We start from the raw sequence: 25,595 nt of genomic DNA on the forward strand, positions 1-25,595 counted from the left end.
TTGTATACAGTTTTATTATTATGTTATTTTCGGCCGCTTAGCGCCGATGTCCTATCTATCATCTGTTCAAAATCCTCAGTAATAATAATTTGAAAATCATCAAAAGTGATTATGAAATCATATGAATGCAAGATTCGTCTTTACATGCTGTTTTTGTTGTAAAAAAAACAAATATATCGGTAGTATCTGAATTAAAGCCAAATGTAATAAAATCTTTACGAAATACAAAATGTAGAAATTAGACGAACTGTACAAAAAATAAGGAAGAAATTTTATTTTCATACTTTCATGTTTTGCTGTAATTGGCTGATAATATTCTGTGTACATGTAATATTTAAAGAGTTGTCCAAGTTCAAATGTTGGACTCCTATCGATCTAAATCAAATATCTGAAGTTTACTAATACCTCTTAGACATCCTAATTTAAACCATTGGCTGCAGAGAACTGATTAAATCTAAGTTAAAGTTGCTTTGGCTTTGGTCAAATATATTCGAAAACTACCATCACAACTTTTTCGGGTTAAAGATGTTTATTATTGTTGATTTTTGCTATCGTAAACATCGTAAACCTGAAATTAGGTGGTAAAATGATTAACTGGCTATCTGCTGATACAAAATCACTATACATATTTGGACGTATGGTGACTTTGATGATAACGCGGTTAGTGTCCGGGTAAAAGTTCACTTGCCAACTCACTCGTCGTGCCGTGCAAATATCATAATTTTTATACGTCAAAACCATAAAAAATTATAGCTATACTAATAGGGAATTTAATTACGGAAAGGTTGGAGCAGAGTGCCACTTGAACAAACATTTTTGTTTACTGTATATGCTGGTGATATATGAAGAAAAGTAAGATTGTGTAATTATAGTCCGAAATATGACCTAAGTACTTATAGCTCTTGTCAGTGGCCCGACTGCATAATTTCTGGAATGAAAAGTACCCTTTTATTCTAATGGGTTTAGAATAAAAGGGACTTACTACTTTTTATTCCAGAACTACTATAATATAATAATAATAATACTCCCCACACCGGTTTCGGTGACGGTGGCCGGTTTCATTGAAACCAGGCCAGGTACGCAGGAGTAATTTTATAGTGCCCAAGTGTGTGCGCAGTACACAAGAGCATTCTCTATTCCTTTTACTCTCATAACCCAGTGGGACGGAAGACCGACACGACTGGCGAGAGATCAGGTGCAGGACCGACTTTTTACATGCCCATCCGACGCATGGATCATCTTACTTGTCAGACAATCAGGTGATTAGCCTGCATTGTCCTAACCAAACTTGGAAATAACATGTTTCCAACGCGGGATTCGAACCCCCGACCTCCGGAGTCGAGAGCGACGCTCTAACCACTAGACCACGGAGGCATTCCAGAACTACTACTACTACTATGTACCATACAAAATTTTATTAATTTTGCGTTTTTAAATATTTTAAATACGTAATCAAATCATGTAAGTTTGAAGTTCAATAGCTATGCTACACCACAACAGCCGTGTTCCTAAAAATTTTTTTTTTATGAAGTAAGGGGACAAACGGGCAAACGGGTCACCTGATGGAAAGCAACATCCGTCGCCCATGGACACTCACAGCATCAGAACAGCTGCAGGTGCGTTGCCGACCTTTTAAGAGGGAATAGGGGAGGGTAGGGAAGGGCATAGTGGAGGGTAGGGAAGGGAATAGTGGAGGGTAGGGAAGGAAATAGGAGAGGGTAGGGAAGGGAAAAGGGTAGGGGATTGGGCCTCCGGTAAACTCACTCACTCACATAGCGCAAGCGCTGTTTCTCTGGTACTTCTGGTATTTCTCCGGTCGAGGCGGCCCGTTCGTGCCAAAGCGTGGCTCTCCCATGTCAAAATATGAAGAAAAAGTAGCCTAATATGAAGACTGACGACACCTTTTCACGATATCATCGCTTTCGTGACGACTTTTCCGTCGTGTCGTCGGCGTATTTACCGTTGAAAGAAAACCGTGTCGTTTCACAATAGTATATTTCTAATCCGAGTAAGTGGTCGGTGTTATGCAAATAGCGTATTGTAGGCCGATCTCACTCGGCCTTTGTGGTAGCAATTATAGTAATTATATTTGTTCTCGCCAGCGGCGGCGGGTGGAAGGAGTGACGTGCAACTCTCTTTATGTTCACACAAAGGCGCCATTGTTGGCGTTTACAAATTACACCTGACCACTGTTATTTGATACGCAATACTGCCTTTACAAATTGAATTATTAATTTTCTAGGTGTTAAATATTTTTTATTGGATTATTAAAACGCGGAAGATCGTTCCCCAAAGGCCGCCGCTTGAAAACCCCGTGGCGTTCAAATTGGTAACGTTTTATAATCATGTTATTTGAACGATTGTTTTGGATACCTTTTGATTCTACCTTCGGAATTTTAGCGACTCCCTATGAATTATTATTCATCTAATATTTTCATTATCTACAATTCTACGGATTTTTCGCCCCTACCCTTTTTATGTCGCTATCTTGTATTCTAGGTATCTTTTTCGTAGATACCAAGGCTTACTCGTACATATTTTCATCTAAATCTATTTTAAGTCCATCGCGCCGGAGGACTACATTTTTTAATAAGTACCAAGTTGGTTAAGTAAGTATAATTATATATATTACTAGCTGTTGCCCGCGACTTCATCCTCGTTAACATAGTATAATAACAAAGATGGATAGTTTTCTCCTTTTTGTTTTTGTGGTTCCTTATACAAAGGGTAAAAACGGAGCCTATTTAAGCAAACGTCAAACGCAAACGTCAATAAACTTTCATGTTTCTAACTCAAGAAATGACGGACTTTCATTGAAACTTTCTACCCCAATTTCACCCCCTTGGGGGTAGAATTACCAGAAACACTTAAATACGCATTCATTTTTAATCAGTAGCACAAAAATAAAGTTTCATGTTTCTAACTTAAGAAATGACGGACTTTCATTTAAACTGTCAACCCCTATTTCACCCCCTTGGGGGTATAATTTTCAGCAACGCTTAAACACGTATCCAATCATTTTTAATCAGTAACCCAAACATAAAATTTCATGTTTCTAACTCAAGAAATAACGGAGTTTCATTCAAACTTTCAACCCCAATTTCACCCCCTTGGGGGTAGAATTTCCAAAAACGCTTAAATACGTATCCATTCATTTTTAATCAGTAACCCAAAAATAAAGTTTCATGTTTCTAACTCAAGAAATGACGGACTTTCATTAAAACTTTCAACCCTTATTTCACCCCCTTCGGGGTAAAATTTTCAAAATTCCTTCCTTAGTGGGTGTCTACTTAATAAAACAACCCTACTCACCAAATTTCGTGGCTGTAACTTTTACAGTTTTTGCTCAGCGATGATGAATCAGTCAGTCAGTCAGTCAGTCAGGACATGTAATTTTATAAGTACTTATAGATTATAGATAAAAGCACATGAAAATGGACGTAGCACTGTAACTTGTAACTTGTAAGATGCTGTAGTCGAATACAATTAAATAATATTGTAGAATATAGAGACTTAAATTTGTGGAAACAAAGAGGTGCAATAATATTTTTGATTTGTAACATGAGGAAAATCAAACAAAAAATTCTAAAAATAATAGAAAGTCAATTCATGAGGAGTAGCAGTATTTCTGCTAATTGGTAATGATAATATATCAGTTTATCTATTATACCTAATCAAAATATGCAAACATGTGGTGACTTCAGTTTCGTGACCAGTATTTTAAGCATATTATGCTACGAACAAGTAAGATTTTGCACAAAGGTATACCATGGTTCAGAAGGTGCTGAGAGAACTCTTGACTCTTTATAGATACAAGTTTGGGAGTTTCGACGTTCTTTTAACAACGGAAAGCATATTATGCTAATATGCAATTTACATTCATCATCATCATCATCATCATCACTACCATAAACTATTAATTATTATAGAACCATAATATTATGTATCGTGCCGTTTCGACCCCATTATTGGTACTTTTCATAGGCTTTTATTATAATATATCACTTAAACCGCCGGTAACACCGCGGGGCACAGCTGGTTAATATTAATTTATTAAGAAGACTCAACTGCATAATCTTCTTATAGATAAAATTCTCGTGTCACAATGTTAGGCCGCGTACTCCTCCGAAACGGCTTTACTGATTTTAACCAAATTTTATATGCATATTCAGTGGGTCTGAGAATCGGGGGGTGGGTACTTATTATATTGATAAGTGCATTTGTTGAATAAATAATAGTAAATTATTACAACTCGAGACTGACGGCGACCATTGTTTGCATGCTACCTACATGCTACGGAATAGCGATGTACGTTGCCATGGTGACATACTTATTTAGTCACTTCAATAAAATAATACGGCGAAATACTTTATATAATGGCAAAGAAACGTTTGCCGGGACAGCTAGTATTTATAGATAAGTTTTTTTTTACTTTGTTACCTACCTAACATGTAAGTCCTACGTAAGTCCTAACGCAAATCACAAGTATACAGTTCCAAATATATAGCTATCACCCGCGTGTCTTCGAAGTAATAACGCTGATAGGTGTGTATTAAGTAATGATATGTCGAGGCATATAATTTGGTGATACAACGGTGGTTCGTGGGGGCGCTATGGCGAGTCACGCCGGCACTCCGCAATTATGCAGGTGCACACCCTTTCGTGAATGTTGGAAAACTTCCTGTGACAGGAAATGGCCTAAAGTCCGGCCGCTTGGAGAGATTTTCATTGATCTGGACAAAAGTCTGATAATGTCATATTAATTTTAGACATAATTCCTGCGACAGTCTCAGATTAATAAAGTCAAATGATGACAGACTGGCCATGTAATAATAAATTTGTCTAACAGTATAATTGAGATTCAATAAAAAAAATCTATTATCAAATTGACAACAGACTTCAACCATAAATTAAAAGAGTAAAATTCATGCTTATAGGCTTGTCAATCAAAATCTCCTAGTGTGTGTTGTAGTGTGACTGTAAGTAATGTTTTATTTGTTAAAAAAATGTATGATAAAAGCATAATTTCAAAATAATATTAGCTCGATGCACTCCTTCACCATAATAATAAACTATACCTAACTGTGCAAAATTTCAATCACCTACGGCCTACCTAGGCGGATAATTCATTGAAAAGCACAGCGACAGTTACTCAAAATAATAGCAAGTTTCATAGATTTATACGTGGGAGAGCCATGCTTCGGCACGAATGGGTCGGCTCGACCGGAGAAATACCACGTTCTCACAGAAAACCGGCGTGAAACAGCGCTAGCGCTGTGTTTCGCCGAGTGAGTGAGTTTACCGGAGGCCCAATCCCCTACCCTATTCCCTTCCCTACCCTCCCCAATTCCCTTCCCATCCCTACCCTCCCCTATTACCCTATTCCCTCTTAAAAGGCCGGCAACGCACCTGCAGCTCTTCTGATGCTGCGAGTGTCCATGGGCGACGGAAGTTGCCTTCCATCAGGTGACCCGTTTGCTCGTTTGCCCCCTTATTTCATTAAAAAACAAAAAGATTACTATTGTAGGGGTGGGGGTGCTTCAGGGGGTCCGCCGTATGCACCAACATTATAAAAGTGGGCCACGAAACAAAGGAGTTCGGGAAATGCTGTACAGCATGCACGATGGACATTGCTGTGACAACGTTAATAAGCCGCATTACGTCATACAGTTTCACAAATAGTCATATTGAAGCTATAAAATCGAGCCATACGTCTGTCCTTTATATACTGAAAATAAGCAACCGCAGATTACCTCACCGGCTTTCCTTGTTACACGACAGTTGACTCACTTTTGAGGCGTCCCTATCATTACTCATTATTATCAATTACAAATTCGATAAGTACGGTAAAGAACATAAGTACTATACGTACATAGATACAGTGTAAATAGATATCTATTTACACTGTGGTACTACAATACTACGTACATAGTACTTAAAACTCAATGGTAAAGAACATGATTTAGATAGCGCCAAACACCAGGCCGTTTAGCATACGCCAACGAAATATCTCGTGGATATCTCACTCTCGAGCGTAGTGATATTGTCTATAGCGATATATATCTCTTTTTTGCTAACATGCGTACGTCAAGACTCGAGAGATAAACTCGTTCGTATATTGTTCGTTAGTATATAGACAAAAATAGCACATATAAAAAAAACAAAATTATCTCTAATTTTGACGACAGATGTACGAGAAAAAATTTATGTCATGTTAGGGTCAATAGAGATGAAGAGATAAATCAGTTAACATCGAGAAAACGTGTAGAGTGAGATATCTCGTTGGCGTGTGCTAGCACGGCTGGCTAATTAGTTGTATACTAGCTCGATCCCATGGATTTATTTAAATTTCTACTAGAAATGAACTTATTTCAAACCAAAAATACTATAGTAACTTATTTACAGAAAATTCAATTAAAAAAATATTTTTTCGAACCGAAAAAACAAACAAAGTAAATTAGGGCCAACCCACACGCACAACAACCATACCACATCGCAACGACAAAATGCCGTCAAGCAGTGGTTAAGTGAGAATGGTGTCGCTGCAGCTTTTTGTGGTTTCGTTGTGGTACCGACAAAATGTCAATGTGGTTGCGTTGTCGCCAGTAGTTGCGATGTGGTTACGTACGAAAGTCAATGAAACGGAGGGGCGAAGAGCGCGGACGCTGTGCGCACAGTGCACACTGTCATTGCATCGACGCAACGTTGTGGTTGCGATGTGGTCGGTAGACTGACCTGTATAATACACTGGACAGGCGATCGCTATCAATAAAATGTTCCTATTTGAAAGTCGCCATATTGGCGCTGATTGCTATGTGAAAGCAGTAGTGTACTTGGAACTACTATTTTGCAAATGGCGGTTGTAATTTTCTACGTAATTAGTTCACAGTACGCTCACCGCGGCGCTTCAAATCGGCACAAAAAATAGCTGTCATTTTGTACGGCATAGCCTGTCCAGTGTATTATGGAGTTCAGTGGGTCGGTATCACACAAGTGGCCGACAACGACTGCAAAATGTGGTACGTGTGAATAGTCCACTTCATTTACAATACGAAATATACGCCCGACCACGTGGTGTGGTTGTGGTTGTGGTACGTGTGGGTTGGCCCTAATATAAAATTAATTTTGCTACACAACGAATCTTGCCGCTAGATAAAAAAATATTATTCTTTTGTGGGAAGACGCCAATAAAACATGTTTATAAAAATTTCAATTATGTAAGTACATATATTGTGTAATACGTATACTTATTAGTAGAAAATAGTGTTTATACATAAATCTCGTTGTCTATTATAGTCCCCGTGAAGTTCCTGGGGCACGCGCACTTAGCACGGAACCAAATTGTATTATGAAGCATATTATATTATAAATAAGTATGTTAGATTTAAGGTATTTGTTATATGGGCCTCTGATGCCCGAAATAAAGATGATTCAATTTAATTTAATACATAGATGTTTTTATTATTTATGTTATGCAACATGTGTTGATAAATGATAAAATAGATACCTAAATTAATCACCTTTATTTTGCAAGGATACTTACGATAATTTAATTTTATTACTTAAGCCGCGGAGCATTTACAAATATAGGCTGCAAGATAATATTTGGTAAGTATTAAAACTAATCTTAATAAAGATAATGTTTTAAATCGTTATGTATTATGTACTTAAAGTGTGAGTAATGCTCAACGTAAACTTACGACATGGCCAATACATGCTATATAATTACTAATTAATGCATTAAATGCTAAAATGAAAGTTTGAACATTAAAATCACAAAACGGCACAAATTCGGCTTGTAATGTTCGGCTGCGATTCTGGCCGAATCCGATCTCTCGTCGTACCTAAATTCATTTTATCCCCCGACAAAAAAGAGGGGTGGTATAAGTTTGACGTGTCTGTCTGTCGGTCTGTCTGTCTGTCTGTCTGTCTGTCTGTCTGTCTGTCTGTGGCATCGTAGCATCCAAACGGGTGGACCAATTTTGATCTAGTTATTTTGTTTGAAAGCTGTCTTAATTGAGAGTGTTCCTAGCTATAGTTCATCATCATCAGCCTGCTCCGTGCTGAAAAATCGCGGTTCATCTGGTTCGTGAAGGGCCGATTAGCAACTTGCAGATTTTGGTGGGCTTTATTGCATTCTAGTTCGTGACATTTATGAATATTTACATTAATGGAAAGTTGACCTGGTGCTGCAGCATCACCTGGTAATTAATAGGATACCCAACTCCTTACCAACTTAAAGCAATGGTTTCGTGTGTGGGCTCATTTTAATTGCGACAACTAGTAAGACGTAGATAACTAATAAGTTTTTGCATGCTGCTGCTGCAGCATCATCTGGATTCTATAGGAGCCGAACTCCATATGAACCCAAAGTGGAGGTTTCATGTTTGGACTCATATTGACGACCTCATCCAAAAGGACATTCCTAGATGGTATTCATTGTAAAGTGATATTTGAGCCCATAATTGTTGTCACGGTGTGTCGGGGGACCATAATTTTATTTCTGAATGCTTTTTAAACTTGTTTGGTTATAGCGCAGAATAATTCCTATCAACAGGATCATATTACATCCCAATGAATACCATCTAGGAATGTCCTTTTGGATGAGGCCGTCAATATGAGTCCAAACATGAAACCTCCACTTTGGGTTCATTTGGAGCTCGGCTTCTATAGAATCCAGGTGATGCTGCAGCAGCAGCATGCAAACATTTACTGTTTATCTACGTCTTACTAGTTGTCGCAATTAACATGAGCCCAAACACGATACCATTGCTCTAAGTTAGTGAGGATTGGGTATCCTATTGATTACCAGGTGATGCTGTAGCACCAGGTCAACTTTCCATTAATGTGTGAATATTCATAAATGTCACGAACTAAAATGCAAAATAAAAAGCCCACCAAACGACTGCAAGTTACTAATCGGCCCTTCACGAACCAGATAAACCGCGATTTTCCAGCACGGAGCAGGCGCAGGCTGATGATGAAGAACTATGGCTAAGAACACTCGGTTAAGTCAGCTTTCAAACAAAAAAAACTAGATCAAAATCGGTCCACCCGTTTAGATGCTGCGATGCCACAGACAGACAAACAGACAGACCGACAGACCGACAGACAGACACGTCAAATTTATAACACCCTTCTTTTTTGTCGGGGGTTAAAAACAATTATGATTTGGCATCCACTTCTGCAAAAAATACTTCCAGATCGACATGAAGTAGTTTCTTTAGTGAAAATGTCACTGTAAACTGATCGGTGAGTGTAGCAGAGCCTTTAATATTTGCGATACACGTGCGCTTGTGATAAAAAAAAACTGATACTATGATAGACCGTATATTATATGATCTATCTATATCTTATATATAAAAATGGATTTTCAAATGTGTTAGTCGCTCTAAAACTCGAAAACGGCTGATCGAATTGGGCTGATTTTAGTCTTAAAATGTTCGTAGAAGTCCAGGGAAGGTTTTAAAGTGACACGAACTTCACCGGGACAGCTAGTACTTACGAGTATAATAAAATCTTAGAAGTAAAATTTTTGTACATTGAACATAAACTTGAAAAAACGAGTCAGGGACATGTTAGAAGAGTAATAGAACACATTTTAACTGTTTTTGAAATTTTTGTTTCTCTGTCTGTTTGTCTGTTTGTACCGGCTAATCTCTGAATCCGCTGGACCGATTTCAATGAAATTTGGCATGGTGATACCTTACATCCCTGGTCAACATCTTAGATACTTTTTTTAACCGACTTTCAAAAAAGGAGGAGTTAATGTTTAGTTTGCTGTTTGTGGTCAGATTTTCAAAATTCTTTTTTGTTCTATAGATTGCCTGAATTTGATACCATGTTTACAATAAAATCGGCCAAGTGCGAGTCGGACTCGCGCCCGAAGGGTTCCGTACCGTTATAGGCCAAAAGTTGTATTTTTGTATGGGAGCCCCCCTTAAATTTTAATTATATTCTAACCCCCTTACTAATAAACGCTGTATAAGCTTTGAATAGTTATACAGTGTTTTGTCTTCTTCAATCCAATTAAAAATGTCACTTGTGTGACAGGAACAAAACACTGTATAACTATTCAAAGCTTATACAACGTTTATTAGTAGGGGGGTAATTGTATTGTTAATTATTATTAAAGTACTTACACATATAATTAAGGATTCTGTGAAAATTTGAACTGCCTGCCTGTGGTCATTATTGATATTTGATATTGAGCAAAAAAGGCCAAAAAACAGGTTTGTTTTATGGGAGCCCTCCTTAAATATTTATTTTATTTTGTTTTTAGTATTTGTTGTTATAGCGGCAATAGATATACACAATCTGTAAAAATTTCAGAACTCTAGCTATAAAGGTTCTTGAGATACAGCCTGGATAAGACAGACGGACAGACTACGAAGTCTTACTAATAGGGTCCCGTTTTTACCTCTTGGGTACGGAACCCTTAAAATGGTGACTTGATATGTAATGGAATTGAAGGAACTCCTCGAAATTTACAACGACGACCAAAGTGATTACCAATTCTAGCAAACAGTGTAAATTTGATGTCGAAAACTACGGTGACATCGTGGACAGTGCTATAGAACTTAATCCGTGCCTTCAAGCGTTTTTGTCACAATTATCAATACAGTCTCACAACAAATTCCAATTTGTTTCCCTTCGAAGAAAGGATTTTTCAAAACTGAGTATCTACTGAGAATCTGAGGTTCAAGTTTCCTGGGTCTTTGATGTAAATTAAAAAATTCCTGTGTAATATAGATCCAAATAAAATAGTAGTAAATGGGTGTTCAATTTTCTAAACCTCGATTTTAATAACATACATTTACGCGGACGAAGTTGCAGGCAACAGCTAGTATTATAATAAAGTATCAAGTATCAACTATAATTTTATAATATTTACTGATAAGACATTGATTACGATAACATTAAAAGTAATAAACAATCAAACTTCAACGTTTGAGGAAAACGGAAAACATTCGGTATGAAAGGTATAAGGTATTCTGTAAAACCGGGTCCAGACGAGTGTAACGTGTAATGTAATTTACCGTGTAATTTAACACGAATTCTACGTGTGGACGGGCGAGGGCACTACGGGCACTACGAGCATTACATGTAACGCTCGGGGTTTATCCATCGGCTGTCGGTTTTTGCGCACACAGAGGCTCGTTTGTTCACACTGTTGACGCTAAATTACACGTAATCTTACATTACACGTTACACTCGTCTGGAGTCTGGCGGGTCCAGACTCAGTAAGGTTAGGTCAGTAAGGTTCCTACTAGTTACTATTTTTACTACCGACTTACGAATTCTTTTATTAAACACATCTGACTTTAATATTTTTCTACCGTGCTGTGGTAGCGGGTACCTATATGCAGACATGGCGATGCCGTAATGACATCATCAAATCAGGTCTACAGACGTTTTGTCCGTGTTTTTAACCACAAGATTACTTAATTGGGACACGATTTCAAATCAAAGTACATTATCACATGTCAAAACAGTCGGCCATGTCGAACCGGTATTTGTCGAGTTCGTCTCGGCTCGCGAGTAGGTACTGCTTTAATTTCGAAACCAAAAGTATAATATTATTTTTTGTTTGTCCCATCCGTTACGCACGATACAATTATGTACTGCGCTCGCGCAACGGGGACGCGGACGTCGAAAATATGGCCGCCAACAAATCAAATTCAAAACCGGTGAAATCTTTTGTTAATAATGAAACAAAAATATTTCAAAACTGTAACTATGGTAGGGTGAGGGACCCCTTTTAAGTTTTTTATTATTTGGGAGCCATGTTGGATAACATTGCCAGCGTGACTAAGTAATGGTATAAAATGTTACACTTATTATATTCTGTCAGATTGTACCGTGTAAAATCGGGACATGTTTTAACTTTAAATCAAAAGCTTAAGGAAAACGTGACTAAATTTTTTTACATTATAAAAAAACGTTAATAAGAATCTTTGGCGATAGCCAAACTTATGCTATACAGACATAAGCACATTTTTGTATGGATAAAATATCGAAATTATTAGAACAGAACATAATATTTGAGTTATAAGAGCTACTTTGAAAAAGCAATACCTACTAATGTTGCTGCAGTGCTAGTGTACTCTATTAAAATATTTTTAAATAACTTTAAGCGTCTTATATACTTTTATAATACTTCTATAATTCTATAATCCCAAAAATCTGAAACTGAAAGAGATACACAACATATTATACCAAATCATTTCCTACCTTTGGTTTTGCCGCCAGCGAAATATAAGGTAAGTTTATTTCTAATTCAATACTCTAGTTTGCGATACTGCGAGGACATATTTATTAGACCCTCCTAATGGCACAGATTGGCGCTGGATGATATATTGTGGTATGTTTCCCACTATTAAAGTGTGATCTGTGGCAAATGCGACGTCTCAATTTGCTGGTATTGTCCCGTACAGGCGGACAATGTCGCCGACGACGCGCCCCTCGAACACGACTTTATTTATTATTTCGCAATAAAACCATTATGGAAAATAAACAGAACCGTTAACTGTATCAGTTGGTTTCATGTTGTACATAAGTTATTTCATTTATACTTGAAAAAATATGTTTTTAGCAAGTACAATAGCTTAATCTATAATAGTTTTGTAGATAAACCTACTTCTTATCGGGTTTGTATAGCCCTCAATTTCTTCAATCTAAATTACATTAATAATTCTATAAAGTATAGCTATTATAACTAGTAATATGATTTTAGACGGCACTAGAGTTCTAGGCCGGTATAAATAGTCAGTACTTAAGACGCAAACCGGTCTCAAGACGCGGTTCGGCTCTGTAATTGGTCCAAATTTTGACAGCCAACCAATCACAGAGCCTGAACCGTGTCTTGAGACCGAGATGCATCTTGAGTACTGACTATACCGGCCTTATTGTCGTCTCAAATCACCTCATAAATTATAATATACATTGATGAAAATAATTTTAACCACAGCGAAACAAATGCCATATATAATTAATATCAAACAATATTCACAAACACAAATATTTTACAACAGGTCTCAAGCTGGGCTAAACGCACGCTAGATTGAATGAATCACAATAGTTATTAAAATGGGATTGTTATTTTTGGTTTCCCGTGTATTAAGGGTCCGTTGATTCTGTTGCATGTTTAAAAATGTAAACTTCATATTTAAAATTGTACTTACTTATCTAGTTAAGTATATTGTAAAGGTATAAATTTATATAATACATATTATATTATAACTTCTTGTTGTTTTCATATTATACTGCAAATAATTGAAGCAGTTTATTATTGAAATGGCTTAAGGAAATGTTGGATGAAATAAGAAATTATGATCTAACTTCATCTTACGTATCGTTTTACATCTTGTGTCACCTAATTATAATATATAGTCTCAACCTCATGCAGTTACTTTAAAATACCATTTTTTTTATAAATTATATCATCTCTATTTATGTTCATTAATGTATGTTTTTAATAAAATCTCGATTAACTGCATACATATCACAGCTGCACTTATTTTTATTAGCTGTAACATTTTCAAAGCTTTTTGCATCATAATGTTTATAATTTTCATGGACCCTATGTGGACCCTAATAATGATGGTAAAAGCGGGTGCGTACATGTCCCCATGTCCCCGGCGTAGTGCCCCAGTCCCCAACAGAATAATACCGGCAAATATTTATAAATGTTTTATTCCAGCGGCGCGGGAGCAGGACCGAGCGGTGCAAGCGATGAACTGACAGCTGATGTCAAAGACACGGTTATCAAAAAATTTGTACGCGTATGCGTTTTAAGATTTTGTAAAATTGAATGTGTCACTATTGCGTTAAAAGACATATCTAATCTGGTCTAAATAAGTTTAATGCTATTGCTGTATGAGTAACATACATCTACATAAAATTTATGATTTAATTACTTGAAAAGAATGTGAATAACGAACTGTTGTAGTTACTAGGGCTCTTTACCCCAGCATTCTCAGGGCCGCTTCAGCTTGTGACTAACAGCATTACAATTAGTCCTATTGTGGCATCCCCCAGCAGCTCGCCTTTACTCTGTAGCCGAATGTAGATCGAATTATGTTTGCACACATGCTAAGGTGTTGTGATGCCTGCTTTTAAAACTATATCACCTATTTTGTATTAAAGTTAAGCTAACTCCGAGGAGTATCGAGGATATGTTGGAGTAAAATGCAGCCCAAATCTATTTATGTACTACTCGGTACAAAATAACATTTTATACTAAGATTTTCATAAGCTTGCACCATCAACTAAAACGTTTGCTTTTACTATCGGTAGAAATCGGTAAAAAATTATAGCAAAGATACCAGAACTTTTTAGTAAGTTCTCATAGGACTATTGTAAGTATGCTCAATAGATATAAAGTCAATGTAAACTTTCTGCATATCATTTACTTTACTATACATTTATCGGGCTAAACAATAAAAAATATAAAGTTTTTTCACATCGCGCTCATAAAAGCGCAACCACGCCATGAATAAGTGAAATAAATGTAACAGAAAAAGATATTTACAATTAGTGTACGCATTCATTTGTGGGGACATGGCGCATGACACCCGACACACCCATCCGAACAATGCTCTGACATCAATGTCAACTAATTCCTTACGCTCTTCGCTTCTTTTCAATGCGCAAACTGACAATAAAATCATGTATGCCTCCCATCGGAATGTACACTTTATTCTAACCACGTAAAGTCTATTTTCCAACTGCGGCTTAACGATGCAGCTAGGGTGAATACATTTTTGACTTCCGCGCGGGCAACCTTACCCACACATTAGCGGTAGAATAAATCCTGCGCTTGCGACGATAACTTCATTAACGAAGTAAAGCTGCGCTACACTCAGCCGCCGCGCCGGCCGTTGCGACACTTCGTAGGCCGTAGCGTGCTACGCATTTCGCTACGATAGTGACTATAAAAAGATTATTTTTAGTCATAAATCTTAATTATTAAATATGTGTATTAAGACACTAAGTTTAGATAATGTAAAAAAAGATCAATAATATGAAAAAAACGCAGATTCAACTAAATTCAGATAGAACGCACTTATATTTATTTTTAACGCGCGAAAAAACTATAAGTATATATTTTGTGATATAATGTCATTTTATTTCAGCTGCGTCACACAACTATAATATTGTTGTATACCACAACCCTTATTATTAACGCGAAGACTTATTGGGCAGTTAGTTGTTGATAAGGGTCGGACATTAGCATAAAGTATTTAAATGTCCAGCAGAATTACTGAGACGATCTCATTATATTTTTATTCTTCTTAAGCGCTTAAAGCGTTTTATAAATAGCCGCAGGAATAAATATGTTTTCGCAAGCTGACGTTTTTGTTTATCGTTTCAATAAGTTTTAAATGTTATTGTTTTACCTTCATTTATTTGATTACGCTATAGGCACATATTTTAGAATATTCTTTTGTAATTAATTTATATTAATATTTCTTATGTCAAAGTTATTATTAAGATTAACTTTATCGGTTCTCAAAACTAATATCGATTTTTAACCTTACGGAAGCCTCAAATTAATAATTTAAGTGTGACTCTTATTAAAATTAACGATTATGTCTTAAAACAGGTACATTTTCCAGATATTTACTCTAACACACATTATTTTTAGAAAAAGCGTAAAGTTTATTAATACAAAAGCTGTAATAACATTTAATTTGTGTCGTTCAATATAACCTCCATCTGGGAAGACGTCTTAAATATCGTAACTAACATTATAATGTGAGACTCAGCATTAAGTCTGTCTCAGAAATCATAATTATATTATCTTATAGTTTACAAGCAAAATTATTATAAAGAATTTATTAGCATATGCATCAGGTGAGCTTATTAAGAGCTATAAAAAACTTCAAGTTTAATTGTAGGTAAAATTCGTCTGATCAAAGATTAAGTGATATACGATATTTGTTGCAAATCCGTCGTCCCGGCCGAAACTCAATCGTTAATGTCGTCGTGCTCGAATCGACAATGACTGAGCTCGCCATGGTGGTCTATAATCTTAAGTATTTTATTTACAATAATATCTATTCAAAATATCAAAACGAACTCAAACTGCGTCGGTAATTTGAACTGTGACAATGGCGAAACTTTGCCAAAACGAGATCAGCCGTGAACGTCCAAAGGGACCCAAAATAAAGCGATTATTGGCCGGCTGTATGCGATGTCCTTTTGCCGATACTAAATGAAATAAATCCGAAAAGGATAATCCTTCATGAATAATAACCGAGATCTCTTTGTCATCTTTGACGTATTGTCTATTGACGTTTCATTTGCGGAAACCGTTTGCAGTTCCTATCAAGGCACACGCCGTTTTAATCTTTATCTCGAAGGCACAAAGCTTTAGTCGTAAATCTGCATGTTTTACTATGTTTGTAGTTTTCGACGTGGGTTACCCGATAAACGACTCTATGCACGTGTGTTACGGCCTAAATTCGCGTTTCAGACGAGTTGTCATCGAGTAATCCGTCGGCGCTTAGTTTTGATGTCTGAAGGATATTTTTTCAGCGCGCTCACTTTCTTCGGAACATCTGTCTTCGATAATTAGGTGTGCGTGGGTGGGCTCTCTGCGGTCGTGTCGTACGGCTGTATTATTGTACGTAATAATTCCTTTATGTCCATTGTTTCCTTGTTTTCACTTTCTCAGTAAATCCCTAGCAAGAAACGTAAACATCAATTGACACCCTTTGAAACGTCATATTTATCCTCAAAAACTGTGGATTATTTTCTGCGAAGTTTTTTCTTTAATTTCGGATACTGGATTATAATTAAACCGTGGTTGAGATTACATTCCTAGAATTTTAAAGAGTTAAAGATTTAAAATACTTGTTAGTAGAAGAATTTAGAACTTTGTTCTGATATTAAAGCAGGTAGATATGATTTGTCAAATTTAATAAATATTATTTCATTCATATTCGTAATACACTTACCCTCTTATTAATAAACGCCCTATAAGCTTTGAATAGTTATATAGTGTTTTGTTCCTGTCACACAAGTGAAATTTTTAATTGGATTGAAGAAGACAAAACACTGTATAACTATTCAAAGCTTATAGGGCGTTTATTAATAAGAGGGTTAGACTTTAGAGAATATTTTTAATGCATCGAATAAAAATGTTACTGTATTTAAACGTACCTTAATATTATAGCCTGAGCGATAAGTTGAGAATGGCGAAATATAGAGATAAGGGTCATAATAATACGTGCGATACCTCATTAGATTCGGGAAGACGTCTAGAAAAATGTATCGGAAGCGTGTATTAGCACACAAAAAATTTCAAAAAATATAAGCAAATTAGATTGCAAAAAAAAGGTATTACGTTTTTTGTTAAGAACTCCGAAACTATTAACATTTAAGAAATTTTAAATAAAGATTCTTAAAGAGGAGGAAATTTCCATAAGAAAACTCCCAACTCCCGGAATTATATCTCTATTATTTATAATATTAATTAACGCTGAAAGTAAGCCTCCGCGCGGCATTTTTAGGTAGCGCGCGCGGCTTTATTTTTTTCGATATTTATATTGCACCTTTTAAAAAAAAAACTGCGCTTTGTTGTACATCGTTGTTTTTGTATTTTTTAGGAGTTTCAGTAAAAGAATATTAAAAGTTCAGAATTTTTTATAACAATTTTTTAAGATAATAAACAACGAAATTGTTGATTAAAAAAAAAATATTTCTGTAACCATATTGAGGACGGTCAATCATGATTTTTAAGAGGAAATTTTTTTCTAAACTAATAATTTGAACAAAAGAAATATTAAAAAAACGATTATAAACAATTAAATATTGTTATTTAGAAATAATTTTGTTTCTAAAAATCATAATATTTTAAAGAGAATAAAGTTAAGAAAAATAAAAATTTTAAAGCATCGAAATAGTCAAGTTGTTTATAATTTTTTTTTTAGAAAATGGCGGGTTTTTTTTTAATTTAATACATGTCTTTCATTGATATGAAAACAATTACGTGATAATAAATGAAACAAAAATTTTTTTGACAAAATTAGTTGGATTTCTATTTTTTTGTTCAAGCTAAAAAATTATTATAAACGAAGCATTAAAATTTTTTAAACTTTTATGGCGTGATCTTGTTAAGTATGCTTATATCAAGAGCTCCATTAAGTGAAAACTTCTTAAGAAAATTATTTAAACATTTTTTTAAAGTACAATGAGGATGGAAGTTCGAAAAAAATTCGTTAGTTAACATTTAAGTCTAATTTGATGAAAAATTAATTTTAAGTTAAATTTCCAACGGGAGCAAATTCTTTGAAGTGTTCAGAATACACCATAAGTTTTTGAAATTTTTAATTAATATTTAATACCTTTAAAAAAATAATCAGTGTGACGTGCTCGGTTTTGAAGCCGCGCGCGTTACCTAAAAATGCCGCGCGGAGACTTACTTTCAGCGTTAAATTAATATTATAAATAATAGAGATAGAATTCCGGGAGTTGGGAGTTTTCTTATGGAAATTTCCTCCTCTTTAAGAATCTTTATTTAAAATTTCTTAAATATTAATAGTTTCGGAGTTTTTAATAAAAAACGTAATACCTTTTTTTTGCAACCTAATTTGCTTATAACTTTTGAAATTTTTTGTGTGCTAATACACGCTTCCGATTCATTTTTCTAGACGTCTTCCCGAATCTAATGAGGTATCGCACGTATTTTTATGACCCTTATCTCTATATTTCGCCATTCTCAACTTATTGCTCAGACTATTATTGTAATTGACAATAGTAAAGAGTATCCACGATGCTACTCGTCAGTCGTCGGTGTCTACACAAAGTACAGCGCATGGGAGGAGCCGGTGGAAGTCGGAACGTTACCAAACGGCAGCCCAATAATTTGGGATTTATTAACGGACAAAAGGCTTTGTTTTGTCCGCCATTGTGGAAAGGGATCGTGTGAAGTTGATATGTTTATTACAAGGCGGTGGGCGGCGCAGGCGCAGAAGAGGCACCGCCGTTACAAAGTGCCGAAATGCCGCCTTCTGCAAAGAAAGACATTTTTGTTACAATAATTTATTCAGTCACGTGGTCATCGTTTATAATAGATGAAGATGTAGAGTAGCACAGTTACATGTAGAGTCACGTAACTAATTTTCACATTTAAAAAATTAATTAAATGTGCCTAAACATGTAATTACCAAAATTGTTACTTGTAAAAGCCCGTTTTCATGTAGCGTCACCAAGATCCTAAAGTTCATACTACCCTTCGTGACAACTCACAGCCGATGCTGATAATCATTATTGAAAATCATTAACGAATAATATGTCTCTTTAAACGTTCGCAATCGCTTGTATCTGTATTGTATAGGCCCCACATTGGACATTAGGTAAGACCATAAAGTTAATATACCTAGCGGAATAGAGGAACAAAGGCCTGAGCAAGCGAGATGTCACTATCAGTAACACTGCGTGGTAAAAAGAGACGTGTGATACATGACAGCAGAACTCTTATTTTGACGTCCAGTCGGCATTTATCGGCACGTTGACAATTTAATCTCATAGAATTCATGTTCAATCATGCTTGTGTAAGTGTATACAAACACATATTTTTACACACAGGTGTAAACCAATTTTGGTTTTCTTTGACAGTTCGAGATTGTTGCTCAATTCCGCTACGTATATTATGTATTAACTTTATGGGTGACACCATAGCCATTATAGGTTTATGGGTGACACCGTGTGACATGTACATGCACATGGTGACACTACGCGACACTACTACGTGGCAGCGACACTTCACGTTCCGTTCGTTTTACAAACGTGAATCAGACTTATCGAACGTGAAGCGTTTAGTGCGGTCTAGCCTTAATAGTGAAACTCTACTTCGCTATATCTACTCTACACTCTACTCTTTGTACAGGAACGACGCGTCATTCAGTCTAATAAGCCTTCAGATTCGGCAAATAATTGTGTAATCTCACGTAATTGCGGTTCTGATACCTTCACACGTCACACACCTTCACAGCTACCGGCCCATTGTGCCCACCTGTCACGGCCCGAGCTATTTCATAATATTACCCCTTATTGTTATATTATAATTAATTTAATATGCGGTTGTAATAAATTATAAGCGATGAGTGAATATTTTATGAAAGCGCATCTCGAGGTTTTGATCATTATAATTTCTGCCGTTGAGTTTGCTAAATCTGTTTTTACAAGTTCAAATGTAAAATTAAGATTGTTTTGAACTTAGGCATTATTTAACTAAATATTAAGCTATTACTTTTTTTTTTTAAATAACCTTTTTAGGCCTGTTTAATGCAGGTACTTTTTAATTTAACCACACCTTATATTTATTTGATTTACCAAAAAATACAAAAACAAACGATAAGATAGCATTAACAAACTGACGAAAATAAAAATTTCTTATCTTTTGTTACTTTCGTCATATCAAGTCAGCGGATTCGACGCGGGTCGGCAACCGGATCACAATAATTCACATTATCGAATCTGGTAAAAATATCATGACGCATAGAACCAATCATCATCATCAGCAGAATGGGATATCTGCGTCTTGGTGGTACTTTGGCAACGTTCATATCGTGACGCCTGGGTTATCGTCCATAATATGTGACCTGTGCTACCAAGTGACCTAACATAGGCGTTGATTAGTTATAGGGTTCACCCTATTGACTTAAAGGGGTTTTCTTGATTCTTCTATTGTTATATGTATTATAATCACTTCAATGGTTTCAGAACATATGTCTGGATAGTGATTTATTTTATTAGTAATACAATTTTAGGCTGTCTATAGGCTTTTCGCTCATATCTTTTTTTTGTCTCTATTGTAAAAGTTTTTGTACCAAGGGTGATGTTTTAATTGAATAGTAGATATTATTCTAAGCTTTCCGAAGATATACTTACTCTTTGTCTCGACATGTAAATGCGTTTATAAAAGCTATTAATCATCATATTAATGAGTGTCCTCGATTCTACCCAACATCGACCGTGTATCGAATTTGTTGGACGAAACCTCAGAACAGGAAAAAAAAGGAGAAATGTTATGTAGCGCCGTTTATGGATAGGTAATTAGGCATAGACTTATTTATATACTGTGTACCTATGACACTACATTGTCAGCATAATGTCAACGGTACACGGTCTGTGATGTCCGGTCTATCTACATTCTACGGTATCGATAAATTATTACGGCGATATCATTGTATTTTGGTATATGTACTACTATAATCTGTGGTCGAAACCTACTAAAACAGTTGATTATTCTATTGCTACACTGGTCTATAACGCAAGTAATTTGATCTACCTACATTACTTCCAAGTGTTGTCATGTTTGGTGATCCTCCATGTGGTATTTTTTGTTCGACGGTTCCGCACGGTCGGCGAAGAAGTGTTACCACGTGATGCTCGGTAGTTGTGACATAAAATCACTAATTGATACATAACTCACGCTCAACAACACGTTTTACACCCATGTCTCCCCACGTCCTGTCGAATGACACAATTTTGGTCATAAAATCTGTTACTATCTACTAAACGTAAATATTATGTGCCAAAAGTAAAATATACAGGGTGAATTTTTAAAGAGAGCTTGATGGTCCTAATCCTAAACTATAAGAGATAGCGCAGAATGTTGAAGAGAGTTCCAAGCTCGATTTTTATAAAAACTAAAACTAAAAACTTTGAAATTGAAAACGATAAAGTTTTGATTTTAAAAATTACATTAGAGTTATTAAAAACTTTGACAAATATCTGCAGATACCGTACGGACACTAGCCACTGGGTGGTCACAAACTCACAACTCACGAGACCAACAATACTTAAATACATCTTAAGTACTCGCTGGGATAAAAATATAGATACAACAAAAAAGTGTTTTTTCTTTCGTCTTTTATGTAAAACACTGAAAGCGATAATAGTATCCGATAACAACAAACAAAGTTTAATGTTGCGTTTTTTCCAAGTCGCCGTTGTCCAAAGAGAATCGCGAGTCCGCTTTTCCCCATGAGCGCTCGCCAAAGGAGCTTGTTGACTAAATTCGTCCTTAGTCTTAGCCGCGGTGCAAGTCACAAGCTCCAGCGGGTGATTATATTTAGATTTACTAGCTTAACAACAACTCTGACTAGTTTTGTTACTGACCAGTTTAGACTATCATTACCTCTACAATATGATAAAATATTATATTAATTAACAAAATAATGAAAATAATGATAAATTAATGTTTGGTTATTAAAATTAACCTAATTTATAATTCAAACTGCACTTTAAATATATCTAAATTTTATTCAATGTTATACATCTTTCAGGCAATTGAAGTTATTTTAAATACGAAATAATTATTTTAAAACCACCGGAAAACTGGTTGTTTACAATCCTTTACAATCTGTTACAATTGTTTACAATCTGTTAGTCATATTACAATCTCGCGGTGTTTACAATCGTACGGGGTGACATAAACACTAGATGGTAAATTAACCGACACAAATCTTGAAAGCTACATCACATTTAGCACTAAATAAAATAATAATTATTATAATATATCAAAATCCCTCAAACGTGGCATACCGCATAGCACATTAAATTGACATAATATAAGTACACACTACACATGTCATATCTCTTGGACCCAACTATCTAGACAACATTGTATGAATTATACTTGAACGTCAGTTTATTTGCGAACCATCGCCTGCAGGCTGCACCACACGGCAATCCAGTCTCATCCCTCAGTAATCCGGAGTCGGCATCCATTGCTCTCACCGGCACTAATTGGGCGGCCGACAACCACCACCCACAGACAACCCTCGACTATATCCACTTAATTATACCATCTCCTGTCATTCCCGGAATATTTCAACTTGTCAGCGAGACGATTTATGCGCATTGTGATCTAACACTTTCGATAAAGATGTTTGATTTCAATTTCTTTTGACTTTTAATTGATTTTGTCGTGGTCTTCATGGGAGATTATAATGGGTTTGAGGTTTAAGGTACAAGTTGAAAAACATGAAGTTGCAGCAGACGACGTGTCGTCGCGACACGTCATTTCTATGTATTTCTATGAATGTGTTGCTAGCTTCGTGTCGCTAGCTGCGCAGGGTATTTCATAGAAATATCAAATACATACAAAACAATAGTGTCCGCCGTGTATGCATAAACCTATATGCATTAGGGATTTACAAATATACATATCAGAAATAATAATATTAAATTGATTATTATGAGTTATGATATTCTCAACTGAATAATTATCTAGGTGTAAAGTTTACCTCTTTTTAATTCAAGTCGCGTATGACTTAATTCTGAGACAAATAAAAGGATCATGGGCATTTTGGTATATTGCTCAACAGAGATAAAATATATACCATTAGATAGCTCTTAGTGAGTAGGTAAAAAAGTTATATGGCGCCCAGCCCCTAGCAGCTGTACTTTTTGAAATAATGTACAGTTTTTGTCGTCTATGTGGTAAGATTTATTTGCGCTTAGAAAGGTTACGGATGTCTTGTCTTAGACAGTACACCTTAGATTTACGCTCAGAGTAGTAGTTTAACCCCTCCCTCATACTGCTCACCCTTGGACGGCGGAGCAGGTAACAATGACAAAACAGAAAATGTAAATAGAAGATAAGTGTAGACATAAGACTGTATAAGTGTTACATAAATTGTATTAAGCATGAAATGTATGAGCGCTGATGTCAGTTTTAACATGGCTTTACTCAAAAACTACAACGAATCTTGACAAGCGCCCTATTGCCCTATTGGTCATTAATGTAAGTACATGGGTATACCTTCCTAAAAATATACAATCCATTCCTGTTGAGCCATATAAATACCAGAGCCCATTTTTGCCCATCATCATATTTTATTACAAAATTTTCTTTCCTATATTATATAACTCAAACTTACCGAGCTGTATTAAAATTAATAGTACCTACCAGTGTCTTTGAAATATCCGCTATGAATTCATCAAACAGATGATGCATCTATGGAAAAAGTGCTAAGGCGGCAAAACTTTAATGAACAGTTTCACATTCTTGAAATGTTTCAGCAAATTGTAAGACTCTAATTGCTCCCTACAACTGCTGAAGAATATGCAACTTCGTGCTGTGTGATCTTAATGTGGTCCAGTTGATATTCAAACTTAATATTAGTGGTATAGGATTGGAATTTGTCTAGCAAATGTTGGAGAAGGACTAATGAGGCGGGCACCGCTTCAACGACATGAAGGTATCAAAGTGATAATTGCTACAAATTAGCTAAATATAGACAGACGGCATGTGGAGAAATATTATAGTGTTTCTTTGAAATTGCACTAACAACAAGTGAATTTAAATTTTAAGGCCGTCCCCCGAGCAAACCACCATACATTTATCGCGTTGCCGAGATCGCACCAAAACCCTATTTTTTTTTTTACTTAACTTAGCTCAAAATTGACCTAAAAAAAATAAAACGTGGAATATGTAATTTATGATATTGTCGATGTATTGGCGTGTGTTTTAAATAAAAGTAATTTGTAAATACTAGGGAGATGCTGAATGTATGCTTGAATTTTAATGAATTGGTTTTACTTTGGAAGCTGCTATAATGAGTATAATAAACAAAAATCGGCCAAGTGCGAGTCCGACTCGCGCACGAAGGGTTCCATACCGTTATAATATAGCGAATGTAGGCAAAAAATTGTGTATTTTATTGTGTATTTATTTTATTATTAATTATTAAAGTACAAATATAATTAAGGATTTTGTGAAAATTTTAAGTGCCTAGCTATTGCCATTATTAGAGCAAAAAAAAATAGTAGATTACGAGCAAAAAAGGCCCAAAAAATTACGTTTCTTGTATCGGAGCCGGATTCTGTGAAAATTATAGAAGTTTAACCATAGCGGTTCTTGAGAATACAGCCTGGAGACAAACAGACGGACAGACAGACGGACAGAGATTAATAACGTGGAAAGAAATGTTCGTATACTGAAGATATTATATTGGTGTATTTTTATTATAATTTTGTAGCATTCAAATTATGAGTTATAAAGCTCTAAAAAGCGGTAAATTACGGCATCTCCGTAGGTGACCTTGAGGTGACCGCCTTAAGTAGCAGGTATGTAGAAATAAAATGCTAAACGTAATGAATATTTTGGGTCGTGTGGTTGCTGAAATCCAGGCTGTAACTCAAGAACGGTAATAGCTAGCTAACAAATTCAATATTTAATCCCATAATATTAAAAAAAACGTTATTTTTCAATCATTTTTTGCTCGGTATTAATGATGACAACAGGTAGGCACCTGAAATGTTCACAAAATACTTAACTGTGTTTACACTTTATTAATTAATAATCAAATTTAAATTAAATAATATTAAGAGGGGGCTCCCATACAAAAAACACATTTTTTTTTAGGATTTTTGCTCTATAATGGTACGGAAACCTTCGTGCGCGAGTCCAACTCGCACTTGGCCAATTTTTACATTCTATCAGTCTATTGTCAACTTTAAATGACATCTATTAAAAACTTTTACAACAATTTTAATTAAGCCATTGGCAGTCATTTATTACGACTGTTTCGTTAAAATTGTTTCCTTTAAATAGATCAAGAGATTCTACGATT

At 35.6% G+C, this 25,595-nt stretch overlaps 1 long non-coding RNA gene across 1 annotated transcript; it reads right to left on the reverse strand.

Annotated features, from left to right (window-relative positions):
- Nucleotides 1-1,618: 1,618 nt before the first annotated feature.
- On the reverse strand, nucleotides 1,619-23,642 carry LOC121739715. The gene is made up of 3 exons (XR_006037484.1): nucleotides 23,442-23,642; nucleotides 16,286-16,292; nucleotides 1,619-1,629 (listed from the first exon to the last, which is right to left on the reverse strand). It is a non-coding gene; the product is annotated as an uncharacterized LOC121739715 (long non-coding RNA).
- Between the last annotated feature and the right edge of the window lie 1,953 nt (nucleotides 23,643-25,595).

Source organism: Aricia agestis, chromosome 2 (assembly GCF_905147365.1).
Source record: "Aricia agestis chromosome 2, ilAriAges1.1, whole genome shotgun sequence".
In the NCBI taxonomy this organism is placed as follows: domain Eukaryota; kingdom Metazoa; phylum Arthropoda; class Insecta; order Lepidoptera; family Lycaenidae; genus Aricia; species Aricia agestis.